Source organism: Monodelphis domestica, chromosome 6, assembly GCF_027887165.1.
Source record: "Monodelphis domestica isolate mMonDom1 chromosome 6, mMonDom1.pri, whole genome shotgun sequence".
Taxonomy (NCBI): Eukaryota; Metazoa; Chordata; class Mammalia; order Didelphimorphia; family Didelphidae; genus Monodelphis; species Monodelphis domestica.
Genome location: NC_077232.1, coordinates 281,900,494 through 281,915,355, shown reverse-complemented (window position 1 = coordinate 281,915,355; position 14,862 = coordinate 281,900,494). Strand labels below are relative to the sequence as shown.

The window sequence follows — 14,862 nt, the reverse complement described above, 5'->3', positions numbered from 1 at the left end:
TTTGTAATTCTTGCTATTTCAATCCACTTGGTTATAAAAAAAAAAAAGGAATTTGTGTATTCCTTCCCCCTCCTCCCCATTGCTTCTATAAATACTTAAAAGGGTAATATCTGCTATGGAAGATTTTGTTTTTATTTTAAGAGCAAACCATTGCTTGTTATATAAACTGTTCATTTTATTGTTAAATAAATTAATAACAATAGTTGATTCTTCATGACTTACAATTTAGATTTGGGATCTACTCTCTCTATGTCTAGGATGCTACATTTAAACATCTCACTGGGAATATTTTTATTATCACATAACATTCTTAGATGCTGCTCCTAGATTGCATATCCACTTAACTTTATGTAACTAATGTCCTTCAGAGTGAAGGGCATCTTGGAGGCTGCAAACAAATTGAAGTTTCAATGGGTTGATCAGAGCATGATGAGAAGAAATGTGACTTGAGCTGCTACACCTGTGCTGCTTGCAAAGGAACTAGCCCCATTTCCAAACTTTTGAATTACATCGATGCGCTCTTGTCTGGAAAAGGTAAAAAGGCAAACACCAGAAGTAGGATATGGGGTGCAGCTGGGTAGCTCAGTGGATTGAGAGCTAGGCCTAGAGATGAGAGGTCCTAGGTTCAAATCTGGCCTCAAACACTTCCCAGCTGTGTGACCCTGGGCAAGTCACTTGACTCCCATTGCCTAGCCCTTATCATTCTTCTGCCTTGGAGCCAATACGCAGTATTGATTGCAAGATGGAAGGTAAGGGCTTAAAAAAAAAAGAAGTAGGATAGGATCCCCATTTTTAAAAAATCATTACCTCAGTTTCCAGATTATGAGAATGACCCAAAGTCTTTTCAGCAACCTTCTTTAGGGAATGAGTCTCTGTTTTGTTTTAGTCCGAGTAGAAAGCTTCATGAAAGGCTGCTCCTAGGGGACACTTGTTGGAGACTTGAGCAGAGAACTTGAAATGCAAAATTAAATTATTCTCTTGTCCTGACAGTAAATGTTAAGTTAATGTATAGGGATCATCCTTTGCAATATTCTCAGGGTTTCCATTTTAGATTCCAGATCCATAGCTGATTATGTGATAGCTTTGGGGCTTGTTCTTAACCATGTATATGAATCAATGGTCAACTTTTTTTTTTCTAAACTCTTGCCTTCCATTTTCAATACTGTGTATTGGCTCCAAGGCAGAAGAGTGGTAAGAGCTAGGCAATGGGGGTTAAGTGACTTGCCCAGGGTCACACAGCTAGGAAGTGTCTAAGTCCAGATGTGAACTGAGGACTTCCCATCTCTGGGCTTGGCTCTTAGTCCACTGAGCCACCCAGCTGCCCCCATCAATGGTCAAATTTTTTGCAATGGTTGTGGAACTAGAAGGGCAGATGCCTCAGGGGAGGCTTAAAGGAGAATGGCTCCTTCAGTTCTTACTTCTTTGCTAACTGAATTTTGTTTGGACTAGTTTGAGACATTTCCCTGCCCTGCCCTGGAAAGCTCAAGCCTGAATTTGACTGGTTTTTGTTTTGCTTTGTTTTTCTCCCCAGATCTTTTTGAATGAAAATTTATCATAAGATAGCTAGCTATGTGCCAGCTTGGAGGTGACCTTGTGAGTTGCGGAAATCTGGAGATTCTTGGTATTGTATTTTAATAAAAATCCAAGATTTTGAAGGTTTGTTCGAGAAAAGATCTTCTAGGAAGAAGCTTGCTAACTCCAAAATTCAGAGAATAAACTGTTGCAGAAAGATGCCAAAAAACCTACACTACATCAAGAAGATCCAGAATGAACTTTGGGTGTGGTTGATTGAACTGAAGTTTGATTGAACATTTATTTGAATGTATACTCCTATGCCAAAAGGGGACTGCCCCCTAATTGGTTTTTGTCCATGCATCTAGCAAAACATTGGTTTTGCTTTCTCTCTTTTCTATTCCTCCCTAACTATTGTAATTTCCTCTTAGAAATTGAATATTGTATACATCTGTAGTTAGAAGTGCTTTAGGACTACAAGATGATTATGTTAAATGGCCAATGGGGAGACTAGCCTCCCAATGATCATCAGGGGGGATTGTGACCTTTAAAACTGACTCCACCCTACTCAGACCATACTTTAGGGGAAGATAACATTGTAATCTCCTGATTGTAACAATGGAGATACTTGGTCTAACAGAATCAGGAATGTCTTGTGAATTTACATTGCTCCACCCTACTTAGTCTAACAAGGTCAGTAATGTCTGCACTCATACTTCCCTCAGACAGCTTCCTTGAGACAGTCACATGGTGAGTGATAAGACTGACTTTCCTTGGCTCAGGGGAGGCTCCCTTGGCCAAGGCCTTTAACTCCTGCCTGGCTCAACCTGAGTCAGAGCAGTTTAAATTAACTCTTTCCTCTCTCTCTCTTTTCTTCATAATTCCTTCTCTCTATATTAATTAAAATCACCATAATTTCCAGCTGACTTGGGTATTTTATTATTTGGGATATCCCATGGTGACCAATTAATTTATATTTTATGTCATAACACTAAAATTATCCTTAGAGTATTAGAAGATGCTGCCTAGCAATAGGGATGAATTCCTGGCTACTTCCCTGGTACTGTTGGAGAAGATGACTATGAAAAATAGATTTGACCCAAGAGTGGTTATTTTATCTGCATACATACACTGCTGTGTTGACAGTTCAGAGTCAAAGTGAAATGTAAAATGGCCAGTCAATAATCCCAAGAACTGCTTTTTATTCTGGGGAGATTTCAATAACGCCATACCAGAAGATTTATAAGAGTATTTAGAAATTAAATCATTGAGTTCTTTTTTAAGTTGTCTTATTAATGCTTGCTGAGAAATTTTTATGCTTACTTCCATCTCAGAATCAATACTATGTATTAGTTATAACGCAGAAGAGGGATAATTACTAGGCAGTGAGGGTTAAGTGACTTGCCCAGGGTCACATAGCTAAGATATGTCTGAGTTTGTATTTGAACCCAGGACTTCCTGTCTCCAGGCCTGGCTCTCTGTTCACTGAGCCACCTAGCTGTCCCCCTCGCTTTTCTTTTGAATGTTAAAATAAATACTTATTCCTTGTCTGATTCACAGTATATTTTGAATTCTTTTCTATACTCCCACCTTTTGTGGAACTATAGATTTGAGCTATAACCCAAGCTTTAAGTAATTTGTTACCAAATTTGATAATGACCTAAAGAATATGAGAAAGTGGAAATTTATTGTCCTTTCTATCTCACCTTCCAAATAGAGGCCAGATCCCCATAGAACTGAAATTAGACCAAACCAATGTAGATGGAGGTAGAATAGAGAGCAAGCCCAATATCCTTGCTTCAGTGGACACCGCAGCAGTTATATCCTGAAAGAGAATGTCTCACGATCAAAATTGAGAGTAATAGCAACATTAGTAGTTGTTTTTTTTTTTATGTTGTTAACTGCTCCAGAATCCTGATTTAAGAATGATCATGAAAGATGTGAATGAGGCTAGGGAAGGAGAGATTTCCCTGACAATGCCAATTTCTTCCCTCCTCAAACAAGAAAATTGACTCTATTAGAAGGTGAAAGATAGATACGAGCCAGCATGGAGAACGTGGCTAGTAGCATTTTCATCAGCAGCATTTAGGTCTTAATCATGAGTGCTAGAAGTAGTTAGTTTATTCTAGTTTCTCTCTACTTCACAGATATAGGCAGTTTTTGCTATAAGCAATCAATGCTTATATGGTGCATTCACAAAGGGAATAAAACCATTTAAAATTTTGTATTTTATGAGAGCTGAAAAATAAATTCATTTCTCTTTTCCCCACAATAAAATTGGATTTATTCAAGTGGATCTGTGATTTAGATGTTCCCTCTGATGATGTAGATTCTGTATATTTTCAAAGGCTGGCTTCCAAGCCTCGATGGCCCCTTTCCTTACCACTACTTAGAATTCATATTTTCTTTTCTTTCCAAATTCAGTTTTAGTACAATTTCATAGGAGGCTTTTCCTGATCAGTCCCTCAGCTAATTGTGTCTCTTCTCTCCCTCCAGTTTTTTCTCTTGTGTTTATTTGTATATATGTTATATTTACTTTTGCCTGATAGTAACAACAATAATAATAGCTCACAATTATATAGCACCTTCTATGTGCTAGGCACTGCGGGAAGCACTTTACAAATATTTGAGCTGATCCTCAGAACAATCCTCAGAACCTGAAGGTTGAAGTGCCATTTTTAGTCCCATTTTGCACTGGAGGAAATGGTGGCAAATAGGGGTTAAGTGACTTGCACAGGAAGGCTCTAAGGCTGATTTTGAACTCAAGTTTCCTGACTCCAAGTCCTATACTCTATGCAATACAGCACCACCTTGCTGCCTATATCAATGTGTTATTTCCCTTGATAGACTATAATTCCCTTGAGGGAAGTCACTGTTTAATTTTTTGTTTTAGTATCCCTTCTGCATATGTCAGTTATTGGCATAAAGTTGATGACTTTAGCTATTGCAATAGTCCATATATGAAGTCTAAATTAGATTGGTGGCTATATGAGAAAATATGGTGCAAAGGGAAAAAAAAAACACATTAGTTTGAAGTCCAAGATCTGGGTTCAAATCTTACATTACATTTGGCCTTTCTCCTGTGTTGTTTCAGCTGAGTTCACTTTTACTGTGAATTTTGTAATGGAAGGAGAAAACATTCATAAAAATATCATGAGTATTGCAGGCAATTCATTGTTCACCTTTGCTTTGCCAAGATAACTGCTTCCACCAATCATTGTTCATGTTTTCCCAGTGATCTGTTTTCATCCCTGTGTTTCAATTTAATCATAGTCTAAAGGAAATGTATTTTTATATTGTCAGTTCCTTTTTATTTTAGCTCACATAGGATTTTTTTTGAATGTCAAAAACCATGACCCTTAAATATTTTCTAAGATATTTTAAATTGGAAAAGGATTTAAACATGCAAGAGAAAATGGTGATTCTAAAGAAGAAACACCTTTGGTGATTTTATTTAATGATACCACATTAAACACATCAAACACCAAGCTTATTAAATGGTTGTTGGGTTGGATAAAAATGTCAGTGACTTCAAATCCTTCCATACCTGCCTACCCAATCTGGGTGGCTTTTGTCTACTTCTTCCCTTAAAGTAGCCTGAGGCCCTCCTAATATGCTAGAGCCTTCTTTTTCCTGACCCTGGGAAGAGACTCAAACTTTCTCCTTGTCATCATTTCTCTAATGGCATTCTTTACTTCCATTCTCTGAAGGTGTTTTTTTTTGGGGGGGGGTTGCATGTTGTTTATCATTTCTCTATTAATGCATTAAGACGCAAATTAAAATATTGATTTAAGAGATCTAATAATAACCCTGCTAATAATTAAGTGATCTCGAACAGGTGCTATTACTATAACCATTTTATTGAAGAGAAAACAAGCTCAGTGACTCTTTTAGGTTTGCAGAGTCAGTATCAGGCAGGATTTGAACCGTATATGGTCTTTCAGGCTTCAAGTCCAATTCTCTTTCCATTATATCATAGTGTTTCTTGTGAAAAGAAATTATTTTACATATACATTATTTCTGATTCTAACACCAACTCTGGGAGGAACTCACGAAAGTATTTTTATTCCCATTTTTAGAGACAGGAAAACATTCTCAGAGAGGTTAAATAACTCTCCCAAAGTTATATAGCAGGCATTACTAGCTATTATAATGCTAGCTAGTAGGAATTCCTAGCTATTGGTTAAGATTGCTAGGAATTGGGAAGCTATTTGGAAATCCAGTTAATAAAAGATGACCTGGAGGCTGTGCAAAAGACTGATTGATTCCCTCTATCACAATTAAAAGTATTTATAGAGGACTCACAAGGGGCGGCGAGGATGCTGGGCAAAACCGATGTCTGTAGTGACTGATGTAAACCTTTCAGAATGTGCCATACGGTAGAAAACTGCTCCCTGAAAAGTAAGGAACACACATACTAATGAGTCAAGACAGAAGTGAAAATTGTATCCAAATTCCCTTATTCACCGAGGAGAAACTAATTCTAATGACTAATTTAAATCATTCTAGAGATGAAAGAGATTTTAGAGACTGCCTAATGTAATTCCTCAGATTTTACAGTTAAGGAAACTGAGGTCCATATCCCCCACCTCCCCAAAAGGTGGATTTTAAACATAATCTGGAAGAATGAGAATTTAGATAGGTGGAGAGTCAAAGGAAGGGCATTTCAGGTGAGGCAGTAATGCATTTGCGGGCTACTGCAGATACCAGCTTGACTAGGGGAAAGGGCATATATGGGGAGGAGGAATTGTCTGGATAGGTTTAGCAGTTACTGGAGAACTTGAAAGCCAGCCAGAGGAGCTAGATTGGATATTCTAGTACAATTGAAGATTTTGGATATAGAATAGATATGATGAAAATGGTATTAAAGCTTCTGTACAGGATGGCTTTCAAGTCAGACTAGACACATAGAAGGCTGGAATATTTGAAATCTCAAATTCATCTTAGATTCAAGCTACTTCTTCATTCTCAGATGCTATCCTACATGTGAATTTTGGCACTACCACTAGCTATATGACCTTAGGGAACTCATTTAATCTTTAATCTTTTTAAAAATTACCCCCCACCCCATTATATCAATACAATTTAAAAAAAAAACCCTTACCTTCTATTTTAGAATCAATACTGTATATTTGTTCCAAGGCAGAAGAGTGGTAAGGGCTAGGCAATGGGGAGAGGGGAGGTAAGTGATTTGTCTAGGGTCATTCAGATAGAAAGTGTCTGAGGCGAGATTTGAACCCAGGACCTCCTTTCTCTAGGCCTGGCTCTCAATTCACTGAGCCAGCTACCTGCTCCTTAATACAATTTTAAAAATTTGTTTTCTATAATTTTGCAATCCATGTTCTTTCCTTCCCTCCTACAATTGCCCAACTCCTCAAGCAGGCAGCTAATATAAGTTGTACCTATGTTATCATACAATATTCATCATGTTATCAAACAAGACACATGTTACTTACACTAGCGAAGAATTCATGGAGAAAATAAAATGAAGAATCTTCAATCTGCATTTGGACTTTATTCCTTCTATGGTGGTGGATATCTTTTTTTTTGGTCATGAATCCCCTTTATTTGTCCCAGATACTTTCTTTTTTGATAATAGTCATCCATAGTTGATCATCAGATGTTATTGCTGTTGTTATCTATAACATTCTCCTGAATCTGCTCACTTCATTTTGCACCACTTCATATAAGTCTTTCTAGTTTTTTTGGGGGGAATCATCTTGCTTGTCATTTCTTATGGCACAATAGTATTCCATCACAACACAACTTTTTCAGCCATTCTTCAGTTGATGGATATCTCTTTAGTTTCTGGGAGCTCTAATCTTTTCAAATCTTGATTTCATCAAAAGTAAAATTAAGATATTAATACTTACATTTCCAAAGGGATATTGTGAAGAAGAAAAATTAATAAACCTAAAAGTTCTATAGAGATATGCATTACTGTTATTGTTATCTAGTCACCATACATTGTTTATTCTTCCTACAAAGGTCTTTCACATCTTTTCCTTTCTATGGCCAGTTAGCCTCATGCAAATCTTTGTCTCCTCATATGTGAGTTTTCCCAATGACCTTGATTTCACTCTATGAATGAAACTCAAATTGTAGTATTTAATCATCATTAGACTTTACAGAATGAATAATTTCCAGTTGATTTTTTTCATAAGTGCCAACCCAATAGCTTATCTGTGCTAAAAATTTATCTATATTCAAAAAAGAAAAAGAAGGGACTCAGGTCTTACAAAATTCCTCAGAAAGGGCACCCCCCAGGTTATTAGACTTAACTAAGTTAAAACTTAACCCTCTCCAAAATCTCTAACAAATAATCACCCAAGAAGCAACACTTTCCAGTGGAGCATCAGAGGTCTCAATCCTTAATCTGTCACATCCAATATTTTTGTTAATGACCTGAGTGAAGACCAACAGAATGGTTATCAAATATATAGTTGAATAAATTTGGGGAGCAACAGCTAATACAGTGAGTTTCAGACTCACTTAAGTGTCAGAGTCACTCAAAAAGATTTCAGGAAGTTGAAAAAATGAGATGAAACCAAGAATATGAAATTTGACAAGAATATATGGAAGCTTGTGCAAATAGTTTTTAAAAAATCAGTTGCCTAAATAGAAGATGTTAGGGATCTAATTGACCAAAATCTGAAGATCCATTAGTGTGATCTGACTGCAAGAAAAGCTAAGACAATGTCATTATATATCATTAATAGTATTATAATATCAAGGGAGAAAGGAAACAGGCATATATTGTGTCTGCTACATGCCAGGTGGCTCAGTGAATAAGAAGCCTGGGTTGGAAGTCAGGGAGACCTGAGTTCAAATCTGATTCAGATACTTCCTACCTATGACCAGACAAGCCACTTCACCTCTGTTTGCCTTAATCCACTGAAGAAGGAAACCACTCTAGTAGTATCTTTACCAAGAAGATCTCGTGAACAATATTGGTGTGCGATAAAGAGTTGGCATGACTGAACGACTAAATAACAACATGTGCCAGGCATTGTACTATCTCATTAAATCATCACTACAACTCTGGGAGGTAGATGGTATTATTATTATGCCCCATTTTATAATTGAGAAAACCAAGGCAAACAGAAACTTACACAGTATCACACAACTTATAAGTATTGGAAGCAGGGATTTAAACTTAGATGTTCCTGACTTCAAGCCTACCCACTGTGCCATCTAGCAAACAATAACTCTTAGAGTTATTACTAAGGAAGTTAGGGTAAAAACAAAACAAACAAAAAGACCACATTCATAGTATAGGATTCAATCTTGGGCATCAAATTTTAAGGACAATATTAACTTACATTGTATCTAGAGAAGGGCAACCAGGATGGTGAGGGGTGTAAAAACCATTAGACAAAGAATAGTTAAGGAAACTAGAGATATTTAGCCTGAAGGAGAGAAGTCTAAAGAGACAAGTAGTAGCTATATTCAAATGTTTGAAGGTCTGAAATTAAACAGAGAGCAAGTAATTACTCCCCATTGCTTCCAACTATGGATGCATTTTTCATTTCATTGTTACACTTCTTTGGCATCAAATCACAAAACCTTACTGATAAGGTCCATTGTCCCAAACACTATGAAGCTAATACTTCCTCTGACTCTATCACATTCCCTCTCTTCAAACCCCAACTCCATCCCCAGACCCTTCTCTTGTTGGATGGTCTAGAAATCTTTTTGATAACTTTTCTGAAAGTTGAGACCATCTTTCATGAGCTTTTCCATTTAGTTCCTTGGCAGGATTAATATCTCCACTTTCTGCTTTTGATTGAATAGTTCTTCTCCATCTGCAGTTATTTTCTGGAATCTAGTTCAATTCACCATTCCTGCTGTTTTTCTTATCTCTCTTCTCTTCCTCTCTTTCTTACCCACAAGCTCAGTTCTCACCTTTCCTGACCAAAAAAAAAAAAAATTCCCTGTCATCCCCTTAAACTGTCATTCTTTATCTCTCCATCAAGAAACAGTAGTCAATAATAGCAACTTCAACCCAGTGGCCTCTTATCCAGCCCTTAAATGATATAGAATCATAGAATTTGAGACTAGAAAGGGACATCAAGATTTGGTCTCAAGGTTGACTTGAGAATCAATTCTCTTTATAATATACTTGACCTTTTAGTCTTTGGGTTGGAATTTGATTTGGATTAAGAGGAAATCACTATTTCCTGAGACAGGCATTACTGTTTTGGTTAACTCTGTTAAGAAATTTTTTGGAAAATGAGGGACCGCCCTTCAATTGGGGAATGACTGAACAAACTGTGGTATATGTTGGTGATGAAATACTATTGTGCTCAAAGGAATAATAAAGTGGAGGAGTTCCATGGGAACTGGAATGACCTCCAGAAAGTGATGCAGAGCGAGAGGAGCAGAACCAGGAGAACATTGTACGCAGAGACTGAAACACTGTGGTACAATCAAACGTAATGGACTTCTCCATTAGTGTCACTGCAATATCCCTGAACAATCTGCAGGGATCTAGGAGAAAAAACACTACCCACAAGCAGAGGACAAACTGTGGGAGTAAAAACACCGAGGAAAGGCAACTGCTTGACTACAGGGGTTGAGGGGATATGACTGAGGAGAGACTCTAAATGAACACCCTAATGCAAAGAGCAACAACATGGAAATGGGTTCGGATTAAGGACACATATGATACCCAGAGGAATCACACGTCAGCTATGGCAGGGGTGGTGGGAGGGGGGGAGGAAAAGAAAATGATCTTTGTTTCCAATGAATATTGTTTGAAAATGACCAAATAAAATAATGTTTAAAAGGAAAAAAAAGATAATCAAATACAAAACAAATATGGACAATTAGGAGTATCAGAAAGGCTCAAATAGGAGGTATTACTTAATCTTAGATTGAAAGAGAGATTAGTAGTCCAAGGGGAAGGAGAGCATTCCTTCTAGATGAGGGGTTACAGTGGAAGGGAGCAACCTGTTAAAAAACATGGAGGTAGGATATGGTTGGAGCTGTTATCTCTGATACAGCCATACAGGATGCTTAAACTCAATTAAAAAGAAATGTATATCTGGGATAATCATTAAATCTGCCATGGGGTTCAGTCAGACTTTGAGGTGCCAATTGTAATAAAGTAGATAATCTGTGGGAAAAAAGACATTTTTCTTTATATTAGTTGTTTCTAGGCCCAAAGGAAGAAATGGAATCCACTTTCTTTACAGTAGCTCTTCAAATGCTTGAAGACAGCTATCATGAATGCCCTCCTGGAAATCTGTTCTTCTCCAGGTTATATATCCCCTCAAACTTTCAAACCTTCAGTAGCTTCTTAGTGTTTAAAAGATTCAATACAGATTCCTTATTGTGACATTCTGGCTCTAGCTTAAGCTTCCCCTTCTTCTACATTTCTACCCTTCACATACATTCACAGGTCAAACTGGTCTACACTCACATTTCTGGATTCAACATGCTAGATGCCTCTGTGTAATTAAGCAGACTTTCCCCATGCTTGGAATGAATTCCCTTCTCGTAGCTACCTATGAAATCCTTCTCTTCCCTTGAAGCTCAGTTTACATGCCATCCCTTCTGGTAAAACTCTCCATTCTACGTCCAGTTAAAAACTTTCTCTTCCTTCTCAAAATTTCCTAGAGCTTTTTGACATCTCCCTTTCCATCACACTCTACCTTATATTTATTTGGGTAGTTTTGCCCAATAGAGACAGTATGGAATAGTGGTTAGAGAGATAGCCTTGGAATCAGAAAGACCTGAGTTTGAAGTCTGCCTCTGTTATATATTGAATGTGTGACCCTTGGGATGTCACTTGATATTTCAGGGTCCTAGGCAACTCCTTGAGATCATGTGCTGAGAAGTATTTGCAGAGGGAGTTTTTCAGCCCTCCCCAAGCACAGGGCTAGTCTGAAAGAAAAGTTCACACGTTATGTCTCTCCTCACTCCCCAATCCCAGATTGTGAGATCTTCAAAGGAAGGAACTGTTTAGTTTATGTCTCTGGCTCAGTGGCCAGCATATACTCCTGCACACGGTAGGGACTAAATGAACGCTTGTCAAATTGAATTGAATTAGAACCAGTATGTGGCTCTTGTAGAGAGAAGCAAAGGAAACTTTTCTATCAGATCCAACCATTGTAAAGGAGGAATGGTTTGTGGGGTGGTAAAGGAAACAGCCTCTGTCATGCCACGGAATAGGTTGTTCCCCCAAATGGTGAGCTCCTCATCATTAGAAGGGTTCATGAAGAAGATGGATGGTCATTTAACAAAGATACTACAGAAGGGATTCTTGCAATGGTTAGGAAATCGAACACAATGGCTATTGGAATACATTCCAGTTATTTGATTCTGTGACCTGACAAAGGTTAGAGAAAAAAGATTAGAATCTATAGTATTATCAAGTTGAGAAAATATATCTAAGCCTCAGACACTGTCAAATGGTTTGATCAGACGACAGAAGAGTATAAATGTATATATTATGCATTGGGGGAAAGAATTCAACATGTGACTTAAGCACAACCAAGGAAATCGAGTCATGAAAGATAGGATACCTTTGTCTCTGTTGGGAAAATCATCGAGAGAAGTCATGCTCAGTAATTGTTTTTGAAACTTGTGTTATGTTAAAAAGTAGAAGGAACAGATGGAGTTCAAGTGAGGATTGAAACATACCATTCTTTACTTTATTTCCTCCGTGAATTTTTCTCTATTGTAAGCAATATGTGTCTTGTTTTACAACATGATGAACAGGGAAATGAGTATTATATGTTTCTATATATATGATATTACCTGCCTTCTTAGGGAGGATTGAGAGGGAGGGAAGAAAGAATAAGACATAGATTTTTGGCATAGCTAATGTGAGAATGTGTTTCTCTTGGATAAGCATATTCATTATAATTTATTATATATTAATAACAAATGTGTACTATATTATTGTTTTGTTACATATTATGGTACATAAAAATAAATAGTAACTCAAAAAAGAACACTTAGAAAGTTTAGGTGAGGAAGAGTATGGAAAGCTTTGAAACTGCTGGTCAACAATGCAGCTGTAAACAGCTTAATTTGTTGTAAACTGCCATAGTACATATCTGGGATCAGGAATTAGGCACAGATAGTGGTAAAGCCAAATCAACAGATCATTTATCGAGTCCATTCTAGAGAGACGTTATTGGGGACATAAGGTAGTATAAGACAGAAATCACATCCTCAAGGTGCAGAGTTCCATTCTAGAGCTAAGCAATAGACTTATGAAAAGACAATTAGCTTGATGAATCAATCCTACTATGTATTAAACCTTTGCAAATGGAGTAGTTCACAGTTCATATGCTATAGGAGTACAGAAGAAATGAATGAAGAGGGAATAGATCCCTTTCCAACAAGGACAATCAGAGAGGGACGTTTTCACTGAGAAGGTGAGATTTTTTTTTTAAATAAACCCTTCCCTTCCGTCTTGGAGTCAATACTATGTATTGGCTCCAAGGCAGACGAGTGGCAAGGGCTAGGCTATGGGGGTCAAGTGACTTGCCCAGGGTCACACAGCTGAGAAGTGTCTCAGGCCAGATTTGAACCTAGGACCTGTCTCTAGGCCTGGCTCTCAATCCACTGAGATACCCAGCTGCCCCCTAGAAGTTGAGATTTGACATTGCCTTGAACAATAGTATGGATATGATAGGTGAAGAGGAGGAAGGAGGGAGTTCCAGAAACAGAGAATGGCATAAGTAAATGCAGAGACAGAAGTTGTTAACAATTGTCCATTTCTGGTGCTCATTCCACCGAAGATGGCTATTTAACTGGTATCCTTCAGGATAGAGGCACTTTTTTTTTTTAATTTGGAAATTATTTTTATTTATATTAAATTTCTTTAAATTAATCTTTTTACCAATTATATATAATAATTTCCCACATACATTTTTCTGAAGTTAAAAGATCCATATTGTCTTCCTCACTCCTTTTTTTCTTCCTTCCTGGAAATGGTAAACACTAGCTAAAGTGAAAAATAGTATGTTTTGGTCTACATTCTGACTCCAATAGTTCTTTCTCTGGAATTAACCATTATATCACTGAAATTAGTTAAGTCTTTCATAGTTGATCATTCCACAATATTGATTTACTGTGTATAATGTTCTCCTGGTTCTGCTTATTTCACTCTGTATCAGTTCATGTAGTTCTTTCCAGCGTTTTTTGAAATTATCCTGTTCATCAATCCTTACAGCTGGGATAGAGATTCTTAATCTGGGGTTAGGTGATACCCAAGGAACTTGTGGATAAATTTTAGGGGATCTGTTTACTTGGATAGAAAAAAAATGACATTTTCATTGTATAATTGCTTGCTTTTGTAAATCCTATGAATTTTATGCATTTAAAAGCATTATTCTGATGAGTTCAGAGGCTTCACCAGACTGCTAAGGGGTTTCATGACCCAAAAAGGTTAAAAACCCCTGATTTAGGAAAAAGAAGTAGGTCTTTCTTAAATAGCGAAAATTATTACAGAGAAAAATAACCTTTTTTTTTTTTTAATATCAACATAGGCAGCTTGGTGATGTAGTTGAACATGGAGTCAGGAAGTCCTGATTTCAAATCCGACCTCAGATAATTATTAGCTGTGTTACTCCGGATGAATCATTAATTTCTGCCTCAGTTTCCACAATTGAGGATCAAATGAGACAATATTTATATAAACACTTAGCACAGTGCCTGACACATAGTAGGTGCACATATGAATGTTTATTCTTTTTTCTTCCCCCAATAGAATCTCCTTTCATTAGGAATAACAGTTCAGTGGAATGGAATAATGATGGAAGTGGCACGGTGGAGGTTCCTATATAGAACATCATTGGAATGGAGGCAACTCAAGATACAGGAACAGATCGAGTTTTGAAGAGACTAATTGGGAAGCAGTATGGTATAGTGGGAAGATGGCCAATCTCAAAGCCAGGAAAACCTGTGCTCATGGCTTGCTTATGGTAGCTACTGGCTATGTGACCCCAGGAGAAAGTTATTGAACCTCTCAAAGCTCTGGAAAACCATAAATTGTTAAGAAGCTGCTGATCTACTTTATAGAGAGCTTTCCTCACCAAGACATTCCCTATAAACCTAAAATGATAGTTCCAGTCTCTATTCCCTAATTAGGGAAGTACTTCCTTGAAAGCCTAGCCTTGCAGCATTCAGTATGTAATGCTCATGAACCAGAGCCCTGAATCACCACGAGTCAGAAGCTTTGGGGCCCTCAGTGACACAAACTGAATTATGGGGGAAAATCCATTTGCAAATTCAGCGTAAGTTAAAGAGAGTTAGAGGGATATTTTCAGTTTGTCAGGTACGTAAAATGCCTAGGTACTGCAAATAGTGTTTTGTGCTTTGTTCAAGAATATG

At 37.4% G+C, this 14,862-nt stretch overlaps 1 long non-coding RNA gene across 2 annotated transcripts; it reads left to right on the top strand.

Moving 5' to 3' along the window:
* Positions 1-2,104: 2,104 nt before the first annotated feature.
* Positions 2,105-14,601, top strand: LOC103101554 (uncharacterized). 2 transcript variants are annotated; one of them, XR_008913030.1, is made up of 2 exons: positions 2,105-2,205; positions 14,240-14,601. It is a non-coding gene; the product is annotated as an uncharacterized LOC103101554 (long non-coding RNA). The 2 variants fall into 2 exon arrangements; XR_468402.3 differs by having other exon boundaries at positions 2,105-2,262.
* The last annotated feature ends 261 nt before the right edge of the window (positions 14,602-14,862 follow it).